We start from the raw sequence: 12,717 nt of genomic DNA on the forward strand, positions 1-12,717 counted from the left end.
AAAGTCCTAGGCTCTGTTGTTTAACCCACAGTGCCACCCGTGTCCCTCTGAATGTTTAGGCTGGTTGAAATTCAATAGGTTATGGCAAAGGTTTTCAACCTATTTGGGTCCATGGTTCCCTTAACCAACTGCATTCTTTCTGCTGCACCCCTGTGGGGCTCAGGAACCCAGTTATGTCTCCCCTTGCCTGCAGAGCCAGCAGCCCCTCACCCCTTTTCAAACACTCTCCCTTGTTGAGTGTTCCCTTGGCCTCCTCTCCAATCCCTTCTCCTTGGGGGTCTTCTGGGCAGCTGCAGCTGCTGTCCCTGGTCTCTGAACTGCCCCCCATCTCACTGCCTTGCAGGGGCCTGGGAAGCACCCCCTAGCCAGCCCCAGATGCATCATTCACCTGGGGAGCTTGTAGCCAGGGCTGCTGCAACAAACAGCTGTGCTGGGAGGCAGAGACCTGAGAGAGCATCAAAGGAAGGAAGGGGATGGAAGAGGGGCAGAGGCCAGTGTTGCCTGTGGCACCCCTGACCAGGGTGCCACAGCACACTGGTTGAAAACCACTGGGCTATGGGGATGTCATTGGACCAGACCCATGATCTATTTGTCATAAGTCTCATTGGGTAGGACAGCTGTGCCTTGCAAGGGAAGAGGGGAAGTGTTGGTGTAGCAAAAAAATACAACTGGGTTTACATTGAGCCCAGACGTTTGTAGAGTCTGGGGCTGTGCCAAATTTTCATGGCTGTTTTTGGTGGGAGAAGGGGAGTCTGCCTCCCTGTATGTTCTTTGAAAGCCTCCTTTTTTCAATCAACAAACTTAGCATTCTCCTGTTCATTGCTGTTCAATGCCACTTTGGCTCACCTCGCCCCTGAAATCTTCTTGCTATGTGATCCAACCAATCAGGGGTCATGGCATCAGAATCATGATGTCACAGCTGCACATGGCTGCTCAGGTTTGACTAAGGCGTCACAGAGACAAATCGGAGGGAAAGCACTGCTTCCTGCCATCGCTCTGAATGGGAATACATTTCTTTTTATCAGTTTCAATCCCTCTACCCCCTTTCAAATGATCACTGAAATGTGACACATATATTTGTGTGAGTTTTTGCACTGGGAAATTCCACGGAGAGAGAGAGAGAGAGAGAGAGAGAGAGAGAGAGAGAGAGAGAGAGAGAGAAAGATGCATTCTGGATTCAGCTCGGCCCTGGTCCAGTCCTATTTCATCTTTTGTGGTGTAAGAAGAGTCTTGGAGACTAGTTCTAGGGCAGCTTTAATCAGAAGCAGTAGAAACATTGAAACTTTCCTTTGGGAGGGTCACATGTTCAAGCAGAGCCTGACACAAAACAAACACAGATTATTTTAATTGTCTGCCTCCTAAAAGGCTGGCATGTTGTATATTTTTAGAGAGCCAAATTTATTTATTTATTTCAAACACTTGTCTGTCTCATCCTCTGTCGTGCTGATGCTTGAAGTGTTGCCCAAAATACATAACTACAAAATCAATTAAAACTCAATCCATGTTTCGTCTTGTTTTGAAGGGGGGGAATGCATAAAGCATACATATTTTTTTGTAAAAAATAAACAACAACAACAAACCAAAACAAAACCTGAACCAAAAAACCCCCCAGCAAAAATTAAAACATACGAAATCAACCAGAACATCAGAACCAAATTTAGGGAGAAGATCCCATTTTCAGGAAAACGGTTAGGAGGATTTAGCAAAGCCACAACAATGATTCAGAGTTGAACTGACCTTTTTACATGCAACTTTCTCTGTCTGTCTCTCTGTCTCTCTGAGTTTTGTTTTGCTTTCTTGGAAGTATCTAACACTTTAATGCGGAAGCACAAGTCTGAATGGCTGCCAGGGTTATTGTGAAGAGCCTGTTTGTCCTAAATGCTCAATGAGCTGTGGGAGCCAAGGTTGCTTAGCACCCCATAGAATCAAGACCTCAAAGATAAAAAGGCTAGCTTGAGCTGTAGCTTTCTGGGGTGTGGTGTGGACGTAAATAAGAAAATTAAGGAGAGCGCAGTTTTGTTCCACTTCAGTAATTGCTGTGGCTCTTTAGCTAGCAAGCTCTAGCTGGTACTTGGTGGATGAAGCAGCCTTCTTGGCCAACAAACTGGTGAGTGTATTGGGGACCCTCAGAACTGAGACACAAGCGGCTGTATCGAAACGGCAGGCTTGTTAGCTGGGCTGAATATAGGTTTTAGACCCCTTTGTGGATTTTGCACTGATGAGATTGGGAAAAACTGCCCATATGGATTAATTCTTCCCACCTTCCCACAATAATCAAAAGCCAAGGGAGAATAAAATTGGGATTGAGTATGTTTTACGTGATGCCATTTTGTTCAGGTTTGTGACTCTTTCAGCACCCAAGCTTTGTTTCAAAACCGCAAAGGCAAGAGAGTTACCATGTGTGCAGATGATAATGATATATTTGCTTTGCACGTGATAAGAGAGTGCGGGGACAGATAAAGAGGGGCTTGGAATCACATGCTGCTCCTGAGCTATTCAAGGGATTGCTCCTGAGTGGAGAGAAAGGTTTCAATGTCAAGTCAGGACTGCTCTCACTAGTCTCCAACTGTAGGTGCTCCAAAGAGGAGAAAATTGCATTGGTCCATAGAAGCACAACATGACAAGGTTCCTGGGGGATCACAGGCTGGTAGGCTGGGAGAAGGAAGAGGAAATGGGGAATGGAAATCTTGGAGAAGAGCCGCAGTGGTGCAGAGGTACCATTGTGGAAGGACGGAGAAGAAGCATGACATTTCACAGACTTGTGGAATTGTAGAGTTGGAAGGGACTCTGTGGATCATCTAGTCCAACCCCCTGCAATATAGGAATATGCAGCTGCCCCATAAGGGGATCAAACTTGCAACCATGGCATTATCAGCACCACACTCTAAGCAACTGAGCTATTTGTGGACAGGTACCTGGTGACGCGGGTGGTGCTGTGGGTTAAACCACAGAGCCTAGGACTTGTCGATCAGAAGGTCGGTGGTTCGAATCCCCGTGACGGGGTGAGCTCCCGTTGTTCAGCCCCTGCTCCTGCCAACCTAGCAGTTCGAAAGCACATCAAAGTGCAAGTAGATAAATAGGTACCGCTCCGCGAGAAGGTAAACGGCATTTCCGTGTGCTGCTCTGGTTTGCCAGAAGCGGCTTAGTCATGCTGGCCACATGACCCGGAAGCTGTATGCCAGCTCCCTCGACCAGTAAAGCGAGATGAGCGCCGCAACCCCAGAGTTGGCCACAACTGGACCTAATGGTCAGGGGTCCCTTTACCTGGTGACAATGGATGTGTTGTGGTAGCAAGGAGATTCAGATCAGAATCTTGGCTCTTCTGAGAGTGGTCCCTTGTACCAGTGCTCTTCTGCTGGGCTTTGTAATCCCCTTGGGCTCAACTTGCTATTAATTGTTCTTCTTCTCTTTGCTCTGCCCCACCCAGTTATTGTGACAGAGCTCCTCCCTTTCCTGATATCACCCTTGATTGCCTTTATCATGCAACAAGTCAGAGCAGAGCCCCTGCCTTAATCTTCTTGATCTCTTTCTCCACACTTTGGTCCCCTGAACCTTTCACCAGCTTCCACGGCCTGCCCATTCCTCCATTCACTGGATTCTGTCCTCAGCCTACCATTTGACCTCTGAATTTCGTTTCACCCCCTCTATCCAGAAAGCTCAACTATCCTCCCCACACTGCCCCAATCCCTAATTACATGACACTGCATCTCTTGGTCCGATGAACATGTTAAGTCATAGGCTCACAGTGTGCCTCTATTGGCTAATTTTTGGATGCCTGGTCTTTCCAGTATACTGCTTGCACCATTATTTATAGCATGCTGTTAGTGCTTTTGTACTAGGTTAGTCTTCCTGTGTCACAAAACAGCTTTTAGATCTACAGTGATGCTCCTTAGCATTTCCTGTTATTGTCTGAATAAACTTGTTTTGTTTTGTTCCTTCCACTGTGAGTACTTACAAACTTTCACATGCTTACAGCCCGCTCTTATATCTCTGAATCAGGGCACTGTGTGCATAATCTTGAGAGTGTAGGGCAGACAATTGGAAGGGGGAGAAAAGAGTTCAGATGTAAGTTCTAGGAAGAACTAATTACAGTGGAATTTCCCAAACATGTAACTGGTGCCTACTGACATTTTAGTAATAAGAACATGAAAATAGGATCCACATTAATTCCAGCTCACAATCTTGAGCATCTTAGAGAACATCTATTACATTTCCCTCGTCTCTAACCTGGTCCAAACATCACTACATGCTCATATGGTTTTTTTATATAAAAAGGGGGAGGGGGAGGAGAGAAGAAACTTCAGTGGCTTGTGGCATTTTGAAGGAAAAGTTTTCTAGCATCAATGGAATAATCTGCATAGAGTGTGTCACATATATCCAGTGCTTTTTTCCTTTAAAAAATGTTTAAGAGTACTCTCATTTTGACTCAAGAAAATCACCACTTTATAGTTCAAATCAGGGAAAATAAATACAGTAAATGGACAAAAGATTCACAAAATGTTTAGGGGTATGCGTCTCCCTGCGTCCCCCCAGGAAAAAGCACTGCATATATCTTTTATGTAAAATAACTTACTGCCATACTAATGTAATGGGAACTTTGACATTTCTGAAACACCACCATTGATTTTCTATTTTATATGGCTCTGTTCACCAGCAAAGAACTTTCCTTTTGTACTAGCAATTATGAAGCTTTGTTTTGCCTTCTCCTGCAGCCTCCTTATTTGCTCTGAGTTGTTCTATTAAACGATAACTTTCCAGCAGCTCCTATACGGTACCTCCGTTGCTTCTACTCATGCCTATGAAACACACTTTCATTGGGATGATAGGAGTTCATCTGTAGGAGAGGGGTCATTTTGCATGGCCACTATGACAATGCTGGCTCATTAAGATCCCACTTTGGGGTAAAGGTTATCTTAGATTATCTACGGGCTTCTACACCATTGTTCTGTGATGATTCTCAGTTTGGCAGATGTTGCATACTTTATAGAATGCATCTCGTTGTTTTTAATGCGAGCGGCCTTGGGAACATATATATCCAGAAAAGCCGTATACAGTTTCTGAAATTAATAAAGATGCCAGAATGAATCATTTCTACACAACAAACAATTCATCTGCTTGGTGCTTTGTGAAAGAACTGCCCCACCTGATTGGGGCTGCCAGTTTTAACATCACTTGCTTGTGGGTTGATGGACAGTATGACCTCTCAAGTTGCATTGTCAGTACAGAGAGTGGCAATTGCTTGTTCAGTGACAGTGTGTGTGTGGTCTTGATTCAGCAGGCAACCCCACAAATTGGATATGAAGGTTTGTTGGGTTTTATATTTAAAAGGTTAACAAGAAGAAGACAAAAATCAGATGTCCACTAGACACATCCCTGTTGGTCTCATTCCATAATCTCATGAATCTTTCATTACATAATGGAAAATATACCCTCCTCTAAGTTATATTTCTTTCCAAAAATAACATCCTGAAATGACACCCATGCCTCTGCTAGCGCTGGAAGTAAATGTTGTACAAAATGGGCAGAATTTAAAAAAAACAGAATGAAATTTTAAACAATTTAGAATATGCTGTAAAAAAATCTTACATGTGGTATCAGTTTTTTTCAACAAAAGCCTAAACCTTGTTTTTGTTGCTGTTGTGATGATGATGATGGAATAGGATGTCCCTATTTTCATTGGAGAAATGTTGGAGGATAAGCTGTTCAAGCTGGCCAGGACCCTGAAAAGGAGCAATTCTCTTAGAAGTCATTTTCCTGCAGCAGGAAATACCCTCTGTCCCAAACAACGGAGTGCCTATTATATACATGTTCTGCATAGCTAATACCCAATGTATGCATTTTCTAACTTATAGAAATGCAAGTCTTGAAATGACCAATTAGCAGTTTTGGTTATACAAACACACTATGAGACAAATGCCTTTCAGCTGCTATGGTCATTCACTGTTGAATCAGCACTGCTGGTTGAAATGTCAACGAAACAGCCTATTAATTATAATTTTTAAAACTACTTAGGAGTTCAGGCCACATTAACAGAAAACGGGCCACATTAACAGAAAGTAGTCAAACCTGATCCTCTGATTGTTGGTGAGATGCCTTTTACCTGTTATTCAATGTGCTGTTATATTACATCATGTCTTGCTTAGAACCGCAAGAAACTCATTTACTCTTCTCTGCCAGCAAGAGCTGGAAGTGAGGATTGGTGTTTTCTGTGTTCCAAAAGCTGCATGTAACCCATGAGGTTCCTTGGGAAAAGAAATCTGGAGAGAAACAGTCAAGTTCTCTACTTCTGGCAAAGGGGCGAAAATGTACATATATTGATTAGACATACAGTAGTACCTCGGGTTACATACGCTTCAGTTTACAGACGCTTCAGGTTACAGACTCCGCTAACCCAGAAATAGTACCTCGGGTTAAGAACTTTGCTTCAGGATGAGAACAGAAATCGTGCTCCCGTGGCGCGGCGGCAGCAGGAGGCCCCATTAGCTAAAGTGGTGCTTCAGTTAAGAACAGTTTCAGGTTAAGAACGGACCTCCGAAACGAATTAAGTACTTAACCCGAGGTACCACTGTATAGTATTTGGTTGTATGAACTCATGATTTGGTTAAGGGTTGATGAGGCCTACAGTTGGTGTGGCATAAGAGCCACTCACACAGATATGGCAGGACAAATTTTTAGGAAACAGTGTTTCCAACTCTTGATATTGACAAAATCCTGAAAATATAATGATGATCAGAATATCTACCTAATAGATATCTAGATGTGGTGGAGAGGAACTTTAGCCATGAAGCTCCTTAGGGGATCATGGGCCAATCACTTCCTCTCAAGGTAGCTTACCTCACAAGGTGATTTATACTCTGCTCTGTTGTTTTGTTCCAGGGGATTAGCCCCATGTCCCTTAAAAGGTTTTAAAAGTAGGCCACATAATGGCTCCAGGAATAAATATCAGAGTGCTGAAAACAACATTAAAATACTGAGTTTAGCATCAACAATAAAATAGATTGAAATCCTTAGAGAATGGAAGACACAAATAATGCTGGTTTTTTTTTTTAACAAATGCACACATAAACACACATTTCTGGATTTAGTGTATCTTTTAATACCGGGAGACATCATAAACTTTTTTATGGGTGCAGATCTGAGCAAGTGATCTTAATCAAATCAAATTTGGGCTGGAATCCTAAACCTATCTACAAGAGAGCAAGCACCCTTTAATTCAGTAGGATTTTGCAAGTAAAGATGCTTAGGATCATATGCTGTCAGTCTCCACTTCTGACCTTAATGCAGAAATTGGTAGCTACATCTTCATGTCCCATCTAATTTAGGAGGTCAAATCAGTTGAGAGCAATGGTCCCTTCTGCCTTTGGAGGCCATGGATCTGACTGCCAAAGGAACCAGCTGCAGTCAACTTCTGTGGACTCCCCCATCCTTCTGTCAATCATCATTGGCCAAGTACCACCTCCTCCTTTTTTTTAACAGGATCTGGTTTCAGTTAGATGAATTAAATGGTACTGTAGGCTGTTCTAGTGTGGATGACAGCACCGTTGCATGACATTCAAGTCTGCATAACAGCCTCCTGCTCTGTGCTATTTATGTCTTTCTTTCAAATGTTTAATAAACACTTTTATATTGACATATTAAGGCGTCTCTATTGAGACCAATCCAAGTAGTATTTTGCTCCTACTAAACATAGATTCCAGCTCATTTCAAGCATATTTATATTCCCATGTTCAAACCATTGTACTTTACTTTGATCTATTTTTAAAGCACAGAAGAATAAGGCAAAATTTCAAAATGAAGGGGCAACTGAGTTCTCTGTTTCCTTTCCCCAAATCTCCCCACTGGTTCTTGAAGTTGTTACCACCCTTTATACATGCAATAAAAGGACCTCCTTAAATGGAAGGAATTACGCAACTGGTCCATACATGTACGGAGAAGAGAGCAACAAAAACTCACTATAGAAGGATATAGGGTGCAAACCATTTTTACATTCCACTAAATTTCAAGTATTTTATTGTCTAATATTCTGTTGGGAGCTGCCCAGAGTGGCTGGGGAAACCAGCCAGATGGGTGGAGTATTATTATTATTATTATTATTATTATTATTATTATTATTATTATTATTATTATTATTCTATCTCACTTGTCTTGCTTTCTACAAAATCTAGCATTCTTGTGTGGGCTTCTTTCCTAATCTTTTTTAAAAATATATATATATATCTATATTCCCAATGCAAGAATAGCATGATTACACTCCCAGTTTCCAATGGAAAGCTGTGTACACACTATACATATGCTACAGTGTATACAAAGCCCTACTGCAAAGGAAGGCAGGGAGGAAAAAACATGTGTTGCAACAATTCATGTCCAATGTTACTGTAGCTCTCCATGTAAAGCCACCATATCTTTACAAGGTGACAAGGCCACAGGTGTCAGATTGTTTTCAACCAGAATCTGTACAGGGTAAATGGTGGGTGGTGCAAGTGGTAGGTATTTCATTCATGAGCATCTATGGTATCTGTATCTTCCATCATCTATATTTCCATTCATGAGCATCTAGATTTTTGCTGGATATGAACCGTTGGTTCTATAGTTATTGGATTTCCAATAACCGGAATGCGTCCGGTGAATCTTGCATAGCAAGGTGGTCATCTGGGGCAGCAGTGGCAAACAATATGCATCTAAAAATTAAGATTATGCACAGAGAAAAAAGGCTTTGTCAAGAGGAGTGTCTAGACAGAGCAGCAAGTGAAGATGGAAACACAGGAGAGAAGCATCTGTCAAGGATGCTTTACATCAGGGGTGGGGAATCTCTAGGTCTCTCTGGCCCTTGGGACTTTCTCCAGGCTATACCCCCTCCCAGACCACACTCTCTCTTTCAAGGCCACAGCCTTTGCCTCACAATTTCATGGGTGCCTGGCTCGAATGTGTCATTGAATTCTGATAATGCATCTTGCTTGATTGTTAAAGGATAAACAGGGGAGTCACCATGTGTGTCGAAACTAGCCTACAGTACAAAAGAAAAATTTATATTCATTGCTCTCCCCACTTTTGCCTCTGGCCTCACCCCCCCATTGGCATGTGGTCGCTATAAGGTTTCCCACATAGGAAATTGGTCCTTTGATTGGAAAAGTTTCCCTAAACCTATCTTAGATAATCAGTCTATGTAACACACAGGCTACGGAATTGTGTTCTGCATTGAGTAGAGATGCCTGTCTCAGTGCAGAAGTTCACGTTTAGTGGCTTTTCTAGCTCTGTAATTTTTATATCCGTTCATCTTCGGCATGTAAACTGTTGGATGAATTCAGAGATAGATGAGCAGAACTTTGCTCAAGCAACAGGGGACCTCCCAAAAATCCATCTCAGAGGGTTGATGGAGTCTCTGGAATAGCATGTGATGGGGATAGAGGACTTCAGTGCAAGACATCTCTGAATTCAAGTCTGCATATTTCCCCTCTCCATAAGTCCAAGGTGTCATTTACTAAAACCAGATGCAATGACCAAAAGGGACAAAGCGATAGATCCAGTCTTGTTGAATCACCATCCCTCATAAAAATCCATGCTGCCAAATGCCATTTCAAAGAGATGCATTTCCCAAAGGCCAGGAGGAATTCCACAATTTGAACACTGTCATTCTAGTGTAGACTTTTTACAGCTAATATGAATCCCACTGGAAGTAAACATTGACCAACTGGGTGCAAAGCTTGAGACTTCTAAGTTCATTGGGCACCCTCAGAAGAGGAAGGAGCCCATTTAAGTCAATGGACCCTAAGGGCATTGAGCTCTTACGTCCACTGATCTCAAAGGGATGTCAGCAGGCCCCATGAAAGCAAAAGTTTATCTCCTCACACACAGAACAGAGTGTGTATCTGTGTATACATACCTGGCGTCTTTGGAGCACAGTCATTGGTTCCATAGAGACCTGGGGAAGTGAAAACTAAATTCACATTCACATATAGCCAATCAGAGAAAGGGCTTCATGTGAGATGCTGCCTGCTGAAACAAATTTATTTTTCTTGAAAATGAGTAACCAGTGGATGGTCCTATTTCAAAACAGGTCAAAATGTTCCAGCTCTTCACATTTCTTAGTCTCAGAACAGAAAGTCTCACAAGGTTACACAACTTCACTGGGAAAGGATGAAACAAAAAACAAAAAGCACTAAAGCTCCTTCCAAACCCTCACTGATGAGTAGTGCGAAAGTGTGATGCGACTACTAAACCAAAGCTTGAGTCGAATTCATTGCATGCTTTGGAGATTACAGAGGGAAAGCCCCCCATTTCAAGCAAAGTCCCAGGCTGTTTTATTTATTTATTTATTTATTTATTTATTTAATCAGATTCTCAGAACAGAAATACTTTGGAACATAGGTTTCGTGCTGCTTTCTTCACTTTTTCCCTATGACCAGATTCTTGAGAAATTCAAATTTCCCACTTTCTGCGGTGACTAGACAATGGCATCACAATGGCTCTTTACAGGAACTGCAGGTCTGCGTCAAGGCCTTTTCCAATGACGATGCTTCCATGACTAAGATATGTTTCTATTTTCAAGACACCACAGCAGCTTGGTTTTACACAGACTCTCCCAATTCTAAACTCGTGATCTGAGGGCAACATCTAATGCTGCTGCAGACCCTACAGCAGCACCCAGGTCAAGATCAGAGCGGAAGAGAATGGCAAACAAAATTTCCTGTTCAGTTAGATCACGGATGGAGAAGCCAATGTCCTTCGACTCCCAGTGCACCCAGACCAGTCATTTCATTTCATGCCCATGCCACAAACAATAAATCTTCATGAGCCTTCCCTTCATGTAGTCTTTCTCCTTTCAGAACAGAGGACTCAATTTCAGTAGACAGTTCTCTTGTTTGAAGGGGCTATCTGGTCCAAATCCAGTTTAAAGAACCATAAGAAGGGAGGGCAGGGATCACGGTGTGATCTACCTGTCATATGCAGGTACACAGGTTGTGTGTTCACAGTCCTCCCTACAGTGGGGTGTACTGCATTTCTCTTTTCTCTTTCGTGTTTTATTTTGCAATTTTATGTTGCGAACTGCCCTGTGATCTTTGGGTGACGGGCAGTATGCAAACAACACTACCATCAAAAATATTTAAATCCTTACGATTGTTTCTAAACTTGCATCTATACCAGTGCCAGATTTACGTGTAAGCTAAACAAGCTATAGCTTAGGGCTCCACTCTCTTGGGGGCCCCCCCAAAAATTAAAGGGGAAAAAACCCTGGATGTACACTTCCAAAATACAGTGGTACCTCGGGTTAAGTGCTTAATTCGTTCCGGAGGTCTGTTCTTAACCTGAAACTGTTCTTAACCTGAAGCACCACTTTAGCTAATGGGGCCTGCTGCTGCTGCTGCGCCGCCGGAGCACAATTTCTGTTCTCATCCTGAAGCAAAGTTCTTAACCTGAAGCACTATTTCTGGGTTAGTGGAGTCTGTAACCTGAAATGTATGTAACCTGAGGTACCACTGTATTAGATAATAAACAAATAAAATGAAACCTACATACAGCAACAGTGGCAAATGGCTTTAGATACATATTAGGGTCCATAGCATCTATTCAACACATAAAACAGTGACAATTCTTTTTTTGACTAAGGACAGGTGGACATATAAAGGGCCCCATTACCTTAAGTAGTTTAGGGCCTCATCAAACCTAAATCCAGCCCTGATCTATACATATAAATCAGCATATGCATATGCTTTGCAAATGCCATAGAATCCATCATAGAATCTTAGAGTTGGAAGGGACCCCGAGGGTCATCTAGTCTAACCCCCTGCAATGCAGAAATCTTAGCTAAAGAATCCATGACAGATGACCATCCAACCTCCGCTTAGAAACCTCGAAGAAAGGAGAGTCCACAACTTCCCAAGGGAGATATGTGCCCTCTTTCCTCCTTTTTTTGGTGATACATTTCCTCTCTTTTCATGCATAGATTCCTACCCTATATATCCCATAATACCAGAGTTATTGTGAGCAGACGGTGCAGAGGCTGTTGGTGTGCTGGTGAGGCATCACAGAGCTGCCATTTCAACACTGGCATTGCAGTTACAGTCATACCTCCGGTTAAAGACGCTTCAGGTTGAGCGTTTTCAGGTTGCGTTCCACGGCGACCCGGAAGTAACGTGACAGGTTACTTCCGGGTTTCGCCACTCACGCATGCGCAGATGCTCAAAATGATGTAACGCGCATGTGCAGAAGCGGCAAATTGGGCCCCACACATGCGCAGACGCAGGTTGCATTCTGCTCAGGTTGCGAACGGGGCTCTGGAAAGGATCCCGTTCGCAGCCAGAGGTACCACTGTACTTATCTGGACACTGCAGGGTCAGGGCTATGTGGGTGCATCAGCAGAGCTACTAGTGCAGCTTCACAGTCCAAACTTGCCACCAGCCTGCAGCAATGCTGGCGTTACGAGAGCAGCTCTGGGTTATCACCCCACTGCGCCGGCCACTTCTGAGAGGGTTTATCCTCAAAAGACCACTACTCAGGCATCTGTTTAGGCAAAGCAAGCCTTATGCAGAATGGCATGTCAGGCGAGGAGAAGCTTTGATGTCCCCCTTCAGTTGATGAGTAACCTCAATATTGCATCTCTAGCCCATTTCATGACATTGATGCCAGATTTCCCCATCATATACTTAGGCTAAATCTGCAAGCATGGATCTGATCAGTTTGTTGACTGTGCACCATGTTGGAAGTGAACCCCAACACAAC

General features: G+C 43.1%; 1 protein-coding gene across 3 annotated transcripts in view; it reads left to right on the top strand.

Annotated features, from left to right (window-relative positions):
• KCNJ16 (potassium inwardly rectifying channel subfamily J member 16) overlaps positions 1 to 12,717 on the top strand; it is a 51,333-nt gene that overhangs the window by 33,032 nt on the left and 5,584 nt on the right. The window contains exon 1 of one of the 3 annotated variants that reach the window (XM_083490301.1): positions 1,945 to 2,107. The exons of the other annotated variants lie outside the window; for them this stretch is intronic. The gene's annotated coding sequence lies outside the window, so the exon portion shown is untranslated. Of the gene's footprint in view, positions 1 to 1,944; positions 2,108 to 12,717 lie in introns of those variants that run through there. 3 annotated transcript variants of the gene reach the window in all.

This window comes from Podarcis liolepis (genome assembly GCF_965112155.1).
Source record: "Podarcis liolepis genome assembly, chromosome: 2".
Lineage (NCBI taxonomy): Eukaryota > Metazoa > Chordata > Lepidosauria > Squamata > Lacertidae > Podarcis > Podarcis liolepis.